The 15,701-nt window shown below is 43.3% G+C and overlaps 1 long non-coding RNA gene across 1 annotated transcript; it reads right to left on the bottom strand.

The window, feature by feature from the left end:
* Positions 1 to 243: 243 nt before the first annotated feature.
* On the bottom strand, positions 244 to 12,755 carry LOC148134615 (uncharacterized). Its single transcript, XR_015755812.1, has 3 exons — positions 12,688 to 12,755; positions 3,760 to 3,865; positions 244 to 711 (listed from the first exon to the last, which is right to left on the bottom strand). It is a non-coding gene; the product is annotated as an uncharacterized LOC148134615 (long non-coding RNA).
* Between the last annotated feature and the right edge of the window lie 2,946 nt (positions 12,756 to 15,701).

Raw genomic sequence — 15,701 nt, 5'->3', positions numbered from 1 at the left:
AGGAGATATATATATCAGGTGTAAACAGCTGGGATCGAGTGAATCCGGAAAAGGATATAAGGGCAGTCGGAAATCACGAGGGTCAAAAATGGGCATGAAGTCACTTTGTCAAATAGAGTTAACAAAAATCCCAAACGATTCCATTAATGCAGTAAGGGTACAAAAATAATCAAGGAGACAATGCAGCCGCTTAAAGACCAACATAGCTGTCTATGTGTGAGACCACAAGAGATGGATGAGACACTGAGCAAATATTTTGCATTAATAGGTGTATGGAAACTAAGGAAATTGGGAAATACATGGCGATGCCTTAAAAAGAGTTCATCTCAGAGTAGAGGAGGCACTGCATATCTAGAAACCAAAAACAGAGAGAAATCTCTGAAATCCCTGAGATCTGATCAGGTATTTCCCAGAACTTAGTGGGAAGCTTAGGAGGAGATTCCTGAGCCCCTTGCTGAGATATTTGTATCATTGATAATCATGGATGAGGTGCTGGAAGATTGGAGATTGGCTAATGTGGTGGCATTACGTAAGTTGGCTCTAAAGGAAAACCAGGACATCATGGAGAGTTGAGCTTTCTCTCCACAGATGCTGCCAGAGCCTCTGAGATTTTCCACAATTTCCGTTTTCTTTTGTTTCAGATACACGACATCTGCAGTTGTTTTGATTTTTATTTAGTGGTCGTGGAGTGTTGTCTTTTGGATTGGAGGTCTGTAAAAACATAACAATACCAGAACGTAAGAAATGTGAGAAGGATTCAGCCATCTGACCCTACGATGGGGTTCAACAATACCATGAATGATCATCCCATGGACTGAGCTCCACTTACCCACCTGGAGGTTCCCTGCCTCCATTCCTGATGAAGGGCTTTTGCCCGAAACGTCGAATATCCTGCTCCTCGGATGCTGCCTGACTCGCAGTGCATTCCCAGAAACAAGCTCTCAGTGTTTAATCTATAAGGTAACCCTGAATAGTCTGGGGCTTTTCTTTTTCCTGCAGCACGAGGAAAGGGGGCTGAGGGTTGGTCTGAACAAGATCCAGAAATCATGAGGGGCATTGTTATGATGAATAGCCAGGGTCTTTTTCAGAGTGTTGGGGAGTCCAAAAGTATAAGACAGAGGATTATGGCGAGAGGAGAAACGTTGGAAAAGGTCCTGAAGGGTAACGTTTTCACATAGATGGTGGTGTATACACAGAAAAATCTGCTAAAGGAAGTGGTGGAGGCGAGTATAAGTTTAAAATTTAAAAGGCAGCTGGATGTGTGTACGAGAATGAAACATTTAGAGAAATATGGGTCACCTGTTTGCCATATGATACTCGGTCAAATTGGGATATTAGTTCAGCACAGATGAGTTGGAACGAAGGATCTGCTTCCGTGCTGTATAACTATATGACTGTAAGTTTTGTTAAAACTTAGAAGAAGCTCTCGTCATATCACAGCTGAATACTGGCAACTGAGGGACTGTCTTGAGAACAGAGATTGAGTAGTTTGAGCTTGTACCAATTGGAACATAGATTATTCAGTGGTGACATTCTGAAATTTCAGGAAACATGGTGCTTCAAATGCAGAAATGTTGTTTCCACTTTTGGGAGATTTCAGGACCAGGGAGTGTAATCTCTGGCTTAAAGGTCACAGGTTTAAGGCAGAAGAGAAATTCTTCTCCCAAAATGAAGTGAATCTGTAGAATTCTTTACTACAGGACACCGAGGTTGGGCCATTGGGTACTTTCAAATGTAACTGGGCAGATTTTGAATCTTTAATGGAATCAGTGCTGATTGGGAAAAGGTTGAAAAGTGGAGGTGAGGATTATCAATCCAACCACAACGTCATTGACTGGAAGACAAAACTCCATTGACAAAATTGCCCGCTTCCGATTCCTCATAATTGACCTTGAAACACATAAAAGTGGATAAATCCCCAGGACCTGATCATGTGTAGGTTAGAACTCTATGGGACGCTAAGGAAGTGATTGCTGGTCCCGTTGCTGAGGTACTTGTGTAACCAAGAGTCATAGTTGAGGTGCTGGGAGACTGGAGGTTGGCTGACGTGGATCCACTGTTTAAGAAACGGTAAGGACAAGCCAGGGAACTATAGACCAGTGCGCGTGACGTTTGTGGTGGGAAGGGTTTTGGAGGGAATTATGAGTGACAGGATGTACATGTATTTGGAAAGGTAAGGACTGATTCGGGATCGTCAACATCGCTTCGTGCGTGGGAAGTCATGTCTCACAAACTTGATTGAGTTTTTTGAAGAAGTTACCAAGAGGATTGATGAGATGAGAGCAGTGGATATGATCTACATGGGATTCAGTAAGGCGTTCAACAAGGTTCCCCAAGGGAGATTGGTTAGCAAGGGGAGATCTCACAGAATAGAGGCAGAACTGACCATATGGATACAGAACTGGCTCAAAGGTAGAAGACAGACGGTGGTGGTAGAGGGTTGTTTTTCAGACTGTAGGCCTCTGACCAGTGGAGTGCCACAAGGATCGGTGTTGGGTCCACTACTTTTCATCATTGATATAAATGAATTGGATGCGAACATAAGAGGTATAGTTAGTAAGTTTGCAAATGACACCAATATTGGATTTGTAGTGGACAATGAAGACGCTTATCTCAGATTTCAATGGGATCTTGATCAGATGGGCCAATAGGTTGAGAAGTGGCAGATGGATTTTAATTCAGATAAATGCGAAGTGCTGCATTTTGGGAAAACAAATCATAGCAGGTCTTATACACTTAATGGTAAGTTCTTAGAGAGCGTTGCTGAACAAAGAGACCTTGGAGTGCATTTTCATAGCTCCATGAAAGCAGAGTCGCAAATCGATAGGATTGTGAAGAAGGCGATTGGTATACTTTCCTTTATTGGTAAGAGTATTGAGTACAGGAGTTGGGAGGTCACGTTGCAGCTGTACAGGACATTGATTCGGGTCACTGTTGGAATATTTAATGCAATTCTGGTCTCTGTCCTTTGGGAAGGATATTGTGAAACTTGAAAAAGGTTCAAAAAGGATTTACAAGAATGTTGCTAGAATTAGAGGATTTGTGCTACAGGGAGAGATTGAATAGGTTATGGCTGTTCTCCCTGGAGCGTCAGAGGCTGAGGGGTGACATCATCGAGTTTTATAAAATCATGAGGGGCATAGATAAGATAAATAGAGAAAGTCTTTTCCCTGGGTGGGTGAGTCCAGAACTAGATGGCGTAGGTTGAGGGTGTGCGGGGAAAGATGTAAAAGAGACCTCAGGGACAACATTTTCACACAGAGGGTGGTACGTTTATGGAATGAGCTGCCACAGGAAGTGGTGGAGGCAAGTACAATTGCAACATTTAAAAGGCATCAACAGAGATTTATAGGAAGGGTTTGGAGGGATATGGGTCGGGTGCTGGCAGCTGGGATTAGATTGGGTTGGGATATTTGGTCTGCATGGACGAGTCTGACAAAAGGGTCTGTTTCCACGCTGGACATCGCTATGACTCCATGAGCCAATATATTGGTAAGGCGTTGACTTCATGTTATTTAAGAAAACATTGTCTGATTGTGGAAATGCAAAACACGGCATCAGATATAAAAAATGGGGGAAGGCAGGAGTGGAAAAGCGAAAGAGAGACAGAGAAAGAAACGTTAGCTGTACCAATCAATCTCGAAATTGTAGTTTTTTTTGGACTAAACTTGGAAATTGATATCACTGTGATTTTTAGAATCAGACAACTTGTATATTTAAAGGGACTAACATCAATTAGTATGGAAATTCCCTGCTTACCGGCATAATGGGTCAATCCACAACAGCGATTCAAGAAGGCAGCCGACCATTACCTTCTCGAGGGCAATTAGGGATCAATGCCAGCCAGCCAAGAGATGCCTAGGTCCTACAAATGAATAATACTTTTTAAAAATCCGTTGTTTTATTTGCATATTTGACATTATTTGTGTGCTGTGCTTGTGGGGAAATATAACCTGGGGTTTTGTTGTTCTGTCATCTATTCTGAGAGTTCTATTTCTGTGTTTATTTACATAAACGTTTCACTGGTTTCAAAGCAGAGTTGATGACAGTAAAGCCAGATGAACGGAGTTTCAAATGATAAGTTTCAAATCAAACCAAGTTTATTTGAAGAATGTTGACAGTTTGCAGAAGTGAATGCAAATTTCATGACTATCGATTGCTACAGATATTATTTATATCTGGAAGATGAACATAATTTAACATTTGAATTTAGCTTAATATTTGAATTCTGGAAGTTCATGCAATGAAACATTTCTCTCCAAATGGATCCACTTTGAACATTGATTTATATTGTCGTCCTTTTATACAGTAAAATTTCCAACAATACAACATAGCTCAAAGTGCGTTTTAGAATATTCATATAAAATAGTTGAAATGAAATCAAGAACCGCCACAGCAATTTCAACTAATCGATGTTGTTGTTGCGAGGTTTAGTCACGCTTATATTTTCTTTTAATCTTTCATAACATGTTGATGTTGCTGGCTCAGTCATCGATGGGACCCTCTCCCTAATTACACACTGTGCCACTTCAGAAATCATCAATTACCTGACAGTGGGTGCGGATTCTGATGATTAGATTCTCTACAGTGTGGAAGGAGGGCCTTTGGCCCAACAAGTCCAGGCCGCCCCTCCGAAGAGAAACCCATCTCCCTACCCTTTCTTATCCCTGACTAGGGCACGTAACACTGTGGGCAAGTTGGCATGGCCAATTTGGATTGTGGGAGGAAACCCACGCAGACACAGGGAGAATGTGCAAACTCCAAACAGACGGGGGTGGGGTGGCGGGGTGTGCAGACCGAACCCAGCTCCCTGGCGCTGTGAGGCAGCTGTGCTAACAACTGAACCACAGGACCATCCATGATGTTGGCTGATGAGGTCAAGGCGATAGACGGATTTTCTAATGGTGATTAGTAAACCAGCTGTTTTAGTATTTTTCCATTGACTGTGGTTACCTTGTCACCACTTTTTTCCCTGATTCCAGGATTACTTTGAATTCAAATTTCCCCTTGGCAAATGGTGTATTCCACCTACTGTCCACTCAAAGTCCAACTGGAGTTTGAAATACTCTTCCAGTGATATTACCACTCTGATCCTAATGTTGGGAATGCAGTGAGAAAGTTCTCACAAACAGAAATGCAATAAATCTGACACTTTATATCACGAATAAATATTGGAATGAAATGCTGGCAGCATCACAGGAGACTTTGCATCCAATAATCAATCTAAAATCTGTATCTGATGCTCTGGCTGCAGAACCTGATTCACCTGGTACATAATTCCCAAATTTCTGTTCTATTTTCCTTTCAGATTTCCATGCTCCCCCATAATTTGCACGTGTTGAGTTCTTGGTTGAAATATGAAAATGTTAGTCACATATCCCAATGTTGTCATCAGCTATCTTTTCGAAAGTCTGCTATCTTGCTAGACTAATTATGGTGCATCTTTCTGAAGAAGCTTTAATACAAATGTTTAGATTCTGAGTCACGTTCGTCACATGCAAGGAACAAGCACCTTATTGTTGAATCGGGTGGGAAGATCAGGTCGGAAGGGCAGGCGTCACCTGAAGGACAGTATGAGCCATGGAACTTGCTTGAGAACTTTGGAAGGTCCATGATCATCGTTCATTACACCAGAATTTTCATTTCATATCCTTCAATGAATTGAAGCTACCATGGTAGAGATTGAACTCTGAATCTAGATCTTTCGATTGCTTATCAAGTATTCATAATGCCTGCTTAACCACTTTATTGAACTGATATGTTCACTTCAAGGATCTTTTTTGTAACTGACCTACGCGACACAGTGAGCGCTATTACCCATCAGTAGGTGTCCTTCAGAAGATCAAAATAATCTGCCTTTCTGAAATGCTGCGGTCCAAAATGTTCTTAAGAAGGGAATTCCTGGAGTTTTGATCCAGTCACAGTGAAGGATCGATGAAATATTTCCATGTCAGGATGCTGAGTGGTTTAGAGATGAGCTTACAAGTATTGCTGTTCTCATATATCTGCTGCTCTTGTCCTTCGAGATGGAAGTGGTCATGGGAAGGTACTGTCTTAGGATGTTGGTCAATTACTGCAGTGTATTTTTTATATACTGAATACTGATTGTACTGAGTATCAGATTTGGAAGCAATGTGTGCTTGTGAGAAGGCTACTACTGAGGTGGGATGCTTTGTCCTGGATGATGTCAAGCTTCTTGAGTGTAGCTGAAGCTGCACCCATCCAGTCAAGTGGGGAGTTGTGCCATCACACTCCAAACTTCTGCCTTTTCGAGAGTCAATTAGCTTTGGGGGTCAGGAGGATGAATTAGTTGCCACAGAATTCCTAGCCTCTGGCCTCCTCTTCTAACCGTTGTGCTTATATGGAATGTCGAGTTCAGTTTCTAGTTAACGATAAAACCTAGCATGTTGATAGTAGGGATGGGGTTGGGGGGTGGGGGGGTGGGGGGGAGGGTTCAATGATGGTAACACCATTGAATGTCAAGGCGTTCTGCTAGATTATCTCTTATTGTCTGGAAGTTATGTCAATGCCACTCGTCAGTCCAATTCCGGATATTGTCCTTATATTGTTACATTTGAATGTGGACTGCTTCCATGTACGAGGTGTCATAAAAAGTGCTATCATCTGCGCAGATTTCAATTCTGGTCTTATGATGAAAGGAAGATGATTGATGACACAGCTGAAGATGCTTTGGCCAAGGATACTTCCTTCAGGAACTCTAATGGAGATATCCTTGAGCAGAGACGATTGACCTCCAACAATCAGATCCATCTTTCAATGTACGAGGTGCGACTCTAGGCAGTACAGAGTTTGTCACCTGATACTCACTGATTCCAGTTCTCGTCGGGCCCTGTAATATCAATCTCGGGCGAATGTGACCTTTACGTCAAGTGCTGTCGCTCTGCCCACACTTCAGGAACTCAGTTCTTTGTCAATGCTTAAAACAAGTGTGGAATTCGGTCAGGAGCTGAGTGGAGCTTGTGAAACCCACATTTCATGTCACTGAGCAGGTTATTGCTGAGCCAGTGCTGCTTGATTGCTCTGTTGATGGCATTTTCACACACCCATCTCATGACTGAGCATGGGAGCAGAAATTTGTCAGTTTGGATTGTCCTGTTTTCTGTGCTCAGGACGTGCCTGGCTATTTCCCACACTGGGAGAAAGTGAGGACGGCAGATGCTGGAGACCAGAGTTGAAAAGTGTGGTGCTGGAAAAGTGCAGCAGGCGAGGCAGCATCCGAGGAGCAGAAGAATCGACATTTTGGGCATAAGCCCTTTTCAGGAGTCCTGATTCCTGAAGAAGGGCTTATGTCCGAAACGTCGATTCTCCTGCTCCTCGGATGCTGCATGACCTGCTGCGCTTTTCCAGCACCACACTTTTCAACTATTTCACACACTGTCGGATTTTTGCCAGTGTTGCAGCTACACTGGAAGTGTTTGCCTCGCTCAAGCCATCAGTATTTTTGTCGGCTACATAATGTTTGAGTAAACAGTGCTCCCCAGAGTATCTTGTTATCACGGGGAGAGAAGCGAATTGGCTGAAAACATGTATCTGTAATATTGCTGATAATTGGACGAAGCTGAGATGGATCGTACAATTGGCACTTCTGACGATAGATTGCTGTGAATGCTTCAGCCTTAACTGATATGTTGTGCTCTCCATCAGGGACGATAGAAATATCTGTGGAGCCTACCCCTCCGATGAGTTGCTTAATTATCCACCAGAAAAATGTTTGATGTGACCCTTTACTCAATGCACATTTGGAAGATTGATGGAATGTTAGCCCTTACTACAAGATAATTTGAACACTGGAGCAATGAAGCTTTGCTTTAGTTGCATAGCAGTTTGGGTAGACCATAATTGGTGAACGGTGTGCAATTAAGTTTTCCTTATGTCTGGAAAGCTATTATCACCATAGAGGGAGTGCTGTGAAAGTTCATTGGACTTTTATTAGCCCTGATTGTATTGAATCACAGGACAAGCTCGGTGATGTGTATATCCTACTCCTGGTCAATATTTTTATGTTTCAATGACTCCTGTATCTAAATACATTACATGAACTGCTACTCCTTTATCAACTGCACACGCTGAAATTCGTCAGAAATCTGCAATGAACTGCAGGCATGATTTTTCCAATACAAAGTCACATTGATTCCATCTGATTAACTTGACCGTTCCTGATAATAGTTTCTATCTTACTCCTTATGCAAGAAGCTGACTTAACTGTCAAGTAGCTTCTGCTTTCTGTATCTCCCCCTTTTAATGAAGGATTTCAATTGACAATTTTCCAATCTCATAGAACATTCCCTGATTTTGGAAACTAAAAACTAATGCATGAAACATTTTGCGAGTCACTTTTCTGTTAATATTCCGAGCACGAAGTTGAACCCCTATCTGGGCTACAACTATTTTATCAGGAACGCTTCACTGGCGATTGTAATTTTAATTTTATCTCAACCTTCTTTGGTTTTCCTGATTTTCCACCTATTTCTGATGTGGAGGACTGTCGCAATGTACCTATACAATGAATTGATCATTTCCTTTTTGTTGCTAGTTTCACTGACTCAATGTCCACAACACCAACGTCCATATTGTTAATTATATTTTAAAACATGTCAGTAATATCTCTGTCTATTTAATCTAACTAGCTCACCCTAACTTTTAGTCTGATACTTGTTTCTTTATTAAACTTATATTCTTCCACTTTCCTATATCTGTCAAATCTTCTGGACTAGCCCCTATCAGTGTGCAATAATATAGATTTATGCTCAGTTTAGTGCCGGTATTTTATTTTGAAACATGGATTGTGATTGTTTTCTTTGGGTTTTGTTTTCTTACGCTGCAGAAATGATCTCTGCGGCATATTCTGAAATATCTACTTTAATGTCCATTACTACACAAGGAAGAACAATTAACAAAGTAAATTAACAGCCCAGGAACAGGCCCTTCCGCCCTCCAAGCCTGTGCTGATCCAAATTCACTATCTAAACCTATTACTCAATTCCTAAGAATCTGTGTCCTACTCATGTATCTGTTCAGACCCACTGTAAATGAATCGACCGTGTCTGCCTTTACTATCTCTGCTGGCAACGCCTTCCAGGCACCGAACACATTCGGTGTAAAGGACTTCCCGCGTGTATCCCCCTTAACCTTTTCACCTCTCACCTTGAATGCGTCAACTCTCGTTATTGAATCCCTCACCCTGGGAAAAAGCTGATCTCTATCCACCGTGAGTGCACTTTCCACGATTTTGTAGACCACAGTCAGGTACCGCACCCCCCTCCCTCCGATCTTCTGTTCTCTAATGAAAACAACTTCAACCTATTCCACCAGGCAACATCCTCGTAAATCTTCTCTGCACCCTCTACAAAGTGTCCACATCCTTTTGGTAATGTGGCGACTAGAACTGTACACTGCATTCTAAACACGGCCGAACCAAGGTTTTGTACAATTTTAATAAGACCTACCAGCTTTTATACTCAATGCCCCATCCGATGAAGACAAGCAAATTATATGCCTTCTTGACAATTCTATCCAAATGTGCAGACAGCTTCAGGGTACAACCTAACTCCCAAATCTCCCTGATCATCAATTTTCCCCAAGACTCTTCCGTTTTCAGTATAGTTTGTTCTAGAATTAGACTTCCCAAAATGCATCACCTCACATTTGCCTGGATTAAACTCCAACTGTCACATCTCCACCCAACTCTCCAGTCTAACTGTATTCTTCTGTATTCTTTGACAGACCCCTATGCTTTCTGCTATTCCACCAATCTTCCAGTCATTTGCAAACTTATTGATCGGAACAGCAATGCCCTCTTCCAGATCATTTTGTATATCACAAACAACAATGTCCCCAGCACTGATCCCTGTGGAACACCACTGACCAACTTTCTCCATTTCGAGAAGCTTCCTTCAATTATTGCTCCCTGTCTCCTGTTGCTCAACCGGTTCTTTATCCACCTAACTAGAACACCCTGCACACCATTTGACTTCACTTTCACCATTAGTTTACCATTGGAAAACTGATCAAACTCCTTACTAAAGTCCATGTATATGACATCTACAGCCTTTCCTTCATCTATCAATTTGGTCACTTCCTCAACAACTCTATTAAATTGGTAAGGCACAATCTCCCCCACACAAAACCACATTGTCTATCACTGATAATCCCATTCCTTTCCAAAGATAAATGGATTTCATCCCTCAGTACATTCATAGCAATTTTCCCAGGACTGACATCAAGCTCACTGGTCTGGAATATCCCTACAACCCTTCTTGTGCAGGGGAAACAACATGAGCAACCCTCCAGTCCACCAGCACCTCACCTGTGTTTAAGGATGCTACCAAGATATCTGTCAGGGCCCCAGCTATTCTCTCGCTTCCCTCAACAACCTGGGATAGATCCCTCCTCTCCTGGTGCTTTATCCACCTTAACACCATTTAGGCTACCCAACGCATCTTCCCCCCTAATGTCAATGTGATCCAGAGTAAATAAGCTTCTATCTCTAACCTCAACATTTAACATGTCCGTCTCCTCAGTGAACACTGATGCACAGTAATCATTGAGACTCTCACCCATTTTCTCAGGTTCAACACACAACCTTCCTTCCTTATCCTTTAGAGGACCAAAACTTTCTATAGTTACCCTTTTGTTTCTAATATATGAATGAAATACCTTGGGATTTTCCTTAATTCTGTTCACTAAAGTTATTTCATGACCCCTTTTAGCCCACTTCATTCCTCATTTAAGATTGGTTCTACTCTCCTGATATTCCACCAAGGCCCATTCCGTTCTTAGTTGCCTGAACTTTATGTACACTTCCTTTTTTCTCTTGGCTAGTCGCACAATTACTCCTGTCATCCAAGGTTCACGAATCTTGCGTTACCTATCCCTTGTTTTCAAAGGGACATGCCTGTCCTGCACTATCTTCAACTTATCTTTGAAAGCCTCCCACATGTCAAATGTGGACTTCCCTTCAAATATCGACTCCCAATCCACATTTCACAGCCCGTGCCGAGTTTTGATATAATTGGCATTGGCCAAGTTTAGTACTCTTCTCTGAGGGCAACTCTCATCTTTGTCTACCAGTACTTTAGAACTTACAGAATTGTGGTCACTGTTCCCAGAGAAATCCCCCACTGGAACGGCTACCACCTGGCCTGGATCTTTCCCCAACATCAGGTCCAATATGGCCTCTACCCGCATTGGACTATTGACATACTGCTCTAGAAACCTTTACTGGACGCTCCTTCAAATTGTGGCCCATCCAGACCTCTGCCAATAAGTGTATCCCAGTCAATGTTGGGACAATTAAAATCTCCCTTCACCATCAACCTGTTGTCTCTACATTTTTCCATGATCTGTTTACCTATTTGTTCTTCTACCTGACGGTCACTGTTGGGGAGCCTGCATTTCATCCCCCAAAATTGAACTGCACCCTTCTTATTCCTCAGCTCTACACATAATGCCTCACTGCTCAAGTCCTCCTTTAGCACAAACATGATATCATCCCTAGCCAGTAAAGCAACTCCCCCCCCACCCCCACCCCGCAATTTTTACTTCCCTCCCTGTCCTGTCTCAATCATCTATATCCTGGAACATTTAGTAGACAATCATGCCCTTCCTTCAACCAATTCTCGGTGATCGTAATAACGTCATACTCCCAGGCACCAATCCAAGCCCTACGTTCTTCTGCCTTACTCACTATACTCCTTGCATTAAAGTGTGTGCCCTTCAGACTGCCAGTTCTCTTGCGTTCATTTGCTCTCTGCCTACTCTGCCCCTTGGTAATGGTAGCTTCATGATCCTTACAGTCTGCAGTTTCCCCCTCACTGTCTACTCGTCTTCTCTTGTTGTTCCCAGCCCCTGCCACATTAGTTTAAAGCCTCCTCACCAGCAGTAACAAAAGCTCCCCAAAGGACATCAGTTTCTGGCTGGTTCAGGTGTAGACCTGAATTTGTAATAGTCCTACCTTTCCGAGATCTGGCCCCAATGTCCGACAAATCGGAACCTCTCCCTCCATCGCCATCTCTCAAGCCACGTGTTCATCCTGCCTATTCTTTCATTTCTATCCTGACCATTACGTGGGGTTTGTAGCAATCCTGAGATCACTACCTTCGAGGTCCTCATCTTTAACTTCTCTCTTGTCTCCCTGAGTTCTGCTTTCAGGACCTCATCACAATTTTTACTTATATCATTGGTGCCTATATGCACCACGATAGCTGGCTGTTCACGCTCCACTTTCAGAATGCTCTGCAACCGATCGGTGACATCCCTGACCCGAGTTCCAGGGAAACAACATTCTATCCAGGAATCTCGTTTTTGGCGTTAATAATTAGCACACCGTTATTAATTATTCCTTTGAATGATTTACCAACTCATTTTAATTAGTTCTGTTTTTATACCTTCATAGTTGTCCTTATTTAATTAAATAATACTAGTCTTAGCCCACTGTTTGTGACCTCAGAACAAAGAGAAAATTCGCAACAAGATCGCTACTGCCTCGGGTCATTATTTAATCAAATCTCGTGGCGTCACACCAGAAGCGCTTAATCTCTCCTCTTTCTCTTAGAAATACCTGTTATTCACTAACTAATATCTTATATTGCTTCTTGATATCTTACATGAATGAAACAAAAAGAGAGCAGCAAAATATGACTGAAGATAGGTACAAGGTAGAAATACCTGTGCATTGATGCAAACTCTCCTTGCCTTTGACCTGAGATATCGCCGAAGTTTGCGAAAGGTTTCCGTGTTTAAACAGAGAATTGCAAATGCAACTAATAATTGTCCTTTGGCATGTTTCGCCCAGTGATAACTCTCGGCTGGCAGTTAATGTACTTTAGCTAAAATTATCTTGGGTGCTTTATGTTTCATTCTGGAACCTGGGAATGGAATTGAATACAATATTGAAACCAACTGTAATCTGCCTATTTGGTTTTGATGCTGTCAGTGTGCGTTCACCCTCACAGGCAGGAAGACTGCTTGCATTGATAACAGGGAATTGTTGCCCCGTGTGTCATTCTCAGCTGACACAAAACTTCCTGTTTCTGTGTGCCACACATTTCACTTCTGATCAGAAAATAAAAACCCGGGGAAACAGTCTGAGGAAACATCTGCCAATGTGGCCTATATCTGGTAACAGGTTCATGGGCAATTACGTTGAAGTAACATTTACAAATCAACCTGTCGAACTCGGTTTAACAGTCCGATTCCAGGACGTTGTTGGACGAATCTCCAAACCATCTAACAAGATCATTCAATTCTCAAAATCTGGAACACTTCGACTGTACCTTTTAATAATTCTGATCTTGCACTTTTTGTTACTTTTTCTTATGATATAAAGTTTTTTAAAATCAGTTTTAGATTCTATATTCTGCAGCCATCATCTCCCCAGCAGTGTGGGGAGGTGTAGAGGGAGACGACAAACTCTAGGGAGTGGGGATGGAGATGTGGGGGCCAGGGAGACACACAGACTCCGGGAGTGCAAATGGCAGTGTGGGGTGAGAGGGAGACACAGTCTTTGGGAGTCAGGATTGAGGTGTGTGGGGAGGGTGTTAAGCAGACTCTGCGGAGTGGGGATGGGGTTGTGGGGCAAAGGGGAGCACACAGACTCTGGGAGTGGGGATGGGGTTGTGGGGTAAAGGGGAGCACACAGACTCTGGGAGTGGGGATGGGGGTATGGGGGTGGAGGGGGACAGAGAAACCTGGGGAGTGGGGATGGGGCATTGGGGAGCAGGGAGACACACAGACGCTAGGAGTGGCGATGGGGATATGGAGGGAGGGAGACTCACAGACCTTGGGAGTGGAGATGGGGGTGTGAGGGGAGATAAACACAGAGACTCTGAGAGTGGGGATGGAGGTGTAAGGGGAGGGCGACACAGTCTGTGGCAGCGGGGATGGGGATGTAAAGGGAGGTAGACACACAGTCTCAGGTTGTGGGGATGAGAGTGTGGGAGTGGGGAGAAGTACAGACTTTGGGAGTGGGGATGGAGGTGTTGCAGGAGGGAGACACACAGACTGCGGAGTGGGGATGGGTGTGTGAGGGAGAGGGAGACACATAGACTCTGCGAGGGGGATGGAGATGTTGCGGGAGGGATATACACAGACTGTGGAAGTGTGGATGAGCATGGGTGAAGAGACGCACAGATTCTGTGGAGTGGGGATTGGGGTGTAGGGGAGGGAGTCACATGGACTCTGGGAGTAAAGATGGGGGTGAGAGACACACAGACTCTGGGAGTGGGGATGGAGATGTAGGGTGGGTTGTGACAATAGACTCTGGGAGTGGGGATGAAGGTGTGGTGGGAGGGAGATGCACAGACTCTGGGGAGTGGGAATGGGGTGTGCGGTGTGGGAGAAACTCGAACTCTGGGGACTGGGAATGGGGACATGGGGGGAGGGAGTCACCCTGACTGTGGGAGTGGGACTGTGGTGTGGGGGGAAGGGAGACACGCAGACCCTTGGGTGTGGGAATGAGAAGACATGCAGACTCCGTGAAGTGAGGAGGGGGATGTGGGGTGTAGGGAGACACACAGATTCTGGGGAGTGGGGATACATTTTCTGGGGCTGTTTTCCCCGAAGAGTTGGAAGCCTAGGGGTGATCTTATAGAAGTTTGTAAAAGAATGATGAACATGGTTACGATAAATAGACAAGGGATTTTCCCTGGTGTTTGGGAGTCCCGAACTACTGGGCATAGATTTAAGGTGAGAGGGGTAAGACATAGAAGGGTCCTAAGGGAACAAGGTTTGACGCAGAGGGTGGTACGTGCATGGATTGAGCTGCCAGAGGAAATAGTGGAGGCTGGTCCAATTGCAACATTTAAAAAGAATCTGGGTGGTTACATGAGTACGAAGATTTCAGAGAGATATGGGGTAAATGCTGGCATATGGGGCGAATTAGGTTCAGATAACTGTTCAGCATGAATGAGTTGAACCGAAAAGTCTGGTTTAGAACTGCATAACTCTATGACTTGATGACTCTAGTGAACAGTAGTCCCAGTCCACAGCGACAGGGATTGAACTCGGGTCTCTTATATTGTAAGGCAGCAGTGCTAACCACTGTGCCACCATGCATCCAAAACGAAAGTGACACCATGTTCATTCTAAAATATGAGAGACTTAACAAACAATCCATGTCTTTTTCAAAATATAATTTCAGTTAGGTCACACTGCAAACTTTTGCGATAAATTCTGTGTCTTATGGTCTTATACTCTAAAACCACCCAATGAAGGAGCAGGTCTCCGAAAGCTAGTGCTTCCAAATGAACCTATTGTGTGATTTTTAACTTTGTAAATCACAGTCCAACACCAGCATCTCCAAATCAAGGAGAGATTGAATTGCTGAAAAAGCACATCCAGTGATATAAGCTGACACGAGTTGGGTCATTACTGAGAGAAAGTCCAGCGTAATTTAGATAGAGTCTTGTATTCAATAAATAAATGAACTATCTTAGCCCAGGAGAAGACATGGTGTATTAACTACAAACAGACAAAGACACCAGTATTTTAGAATATAATAGAAAAGTAATTTATAGTGTATGGAAATGCAAACAGAGACATGAATTTGTGTTTCTGTGTCCTTCCTTGCTAAATTCATTACGTCAAAAATCCCTGTGCTAAATGTCATTGTCACCTCATCGTCCCATCTGCAAACCTCGTTCGGTCCTTACTAAATTTTCTATTACCGTCTTCCTGGATCC

Source organism: Chiloscyllium plagiosum, unplaced genomic scaffold (assembly GCF_037043375.1).
Source record: "Chiloscyllium plagiosum isolate Xiang-an unplaced genomic scaffold, Cpla_swu_hap1 HiC_scaffold_53Y, whole genome shotgun sequence".
NCBI classification, from domain to species: domain Eukaryota; kingdom Metazoa; phylum Chordata; class Chondrichthyes; order Orectolobiformes; family Hemiscylliidae; genus Chiloscyllium; species Chiloscyllium plagiosum.
This window is presented reverse-complemented; position numbering and strand designations above follow the sequence as displayed.